Consider the following 1,673-nt stretch of genomic DNA (forward strand, 5'->3'; position numbering starts at 1 on the left):
AATCCACCCTAACCTGCACATCCCTGGGCACTATGGGTAATTTAGCACGGCCAATCCACCCTAACCTGCACATCCCTGGGCACTATGGGTAATTTAGCATGACCAATCCACCCTAACCTGCACATCTTTGGACTGTGGGAGGAAACCGGAGCACCCGGAGGAAACCCACGCAGGGGGGAGAACATGTAAACTACACACAGAGAGTCACCCGAGGGTGGAATCGAACCTGGGTCCCCTGGCGCTGTGAGGCAGCTGTGCCAACCACTGAGTCACCGTGCTCGCCCAAAGTGTGTGTGAGAGCGTGTGTGTGTGTGAGTGAGTGTGTGTCGGTGTGTGAGAGCGTGTGTGTGTATGTGTGAGAGAGAGTGTGTTTGTGTTAGAGTGAGCGTGTGTGTCTGTGTGACTCTATGTGTGTGAAGTGAGTGTGTGTCTGTGTGTGAGATTGTGTGTCTGTGTGTGTGTGTGTGAGTGAGTGTGTGTGAGTGTGTGTCTGTGTGAGATTGTGTGTCTGTCTGTGTGTGTGTGCATGTGAGTGTGTGTGAGTGAGTGTGTGTGTGAGTGAGTGTGTGTGTGTGTGAGTGTGCGTCTGTGTGAGTGTGTGTGTGAGTGAGTGTGTATGAGTGTGTGTCTGTGTGAGATTGTGTGTCTGTCTGTGTGTGTGTGTGTGTGAGTGAATGTGTGTGTGTGTGTGTGTGTGCATGTGAGTGAGTGAGTGTGTGTGTCTGTGTGAGATTGTGTGTCTGTCTCTGTGTGTGTGAATGTGAGCGTGTGTGTGTGTGAGTGTGTATGTGTGTGTCTGTCTGTGTGTGTCTGTCTGTGTGTGTGTGCGTGTGTGCATGTGAGTGTGTGTGTGAGTGTGTGTGTGTGTGTGTGTCTGTGTGTGCATGTGAGTGTGTGTGTGAGTGAGTGTGTGTGTGTGTGTCTGTGTGAGATTGTGTGTCTGTCTGAGTGTGTGTGTGTGTATGTGTGTGTCTGTCTGTGTGTGTGTGTGTCTGTCTCTGTGTGTGTGTGTGTGTGTGTGCATATGAGTGTGTGTGTGAGTGAGTGTGTGTGTGTGTGTCTGTGTGAGATTGTGTGTCTGTCTGAGTGTGTGTGTGAGTGTGCATGTGTGTGTGTGAGTGTGTGTGAGTGTATGTATGCATGCATGTGTGTGTGTAGATGTGTGTGTGCATGTGTGAATTTGTCTGTGCGTGTGTATGCTGTGCATTCAGTGTGCGTATGTCTGTGTGCATACGTGTCTGTGTGTATGTCAGTGTATGTCTGTGTGTTGTGTGTGAATGCGTGTGTATGTGTCTGTGTGAATGCATGTATGTATGTGTACGTATGTGAGAGTGTGTGTGCGGTGTGTTTATGTGTGCGTGTGTGCCTATGTGTCTGTCTGTGTGTATGTTTGTGAATGTGTGTGTCTGTGTGAATGAGTGTATGTATCTGTGTGTGCGTTTGTGCGTGAGAGAGAGTATGTATGGTAGAATGTGTATGTATGTTTGTGTGTGTGTGTGTCTGTCTATGTGTTGTGTGTGTGTACATGTCTGTCAGTGAGTGTATGTGAGAGTGTGTATCTGAGAGTGTGTGTGTCTGTGTGTGAGAATGTGTGTATGTGAGAGAGTGTGTGTGAGAGAGGGAGTGTGTGAGTCTATGTATGTATGAGTGTGTGTGTGTGAGGGTGGATTGGC

The sequence above is a fragment of the Rhincodon typus genome, chromosome 40, assembly GCF_021869965.1.
Source record: "Rhincodon typus isolate 14 chromosome 40, sRhiTyp1.1, whole genome shotgun sequence".
NCBI classification, from domain to species: domain Eukaryota; kingdom Metazoa; phylum Chordata; class Chondrichthyes; order Orectolobiformes; family Rhincodontidae; genus Rhincodon; species Rhincodon typus.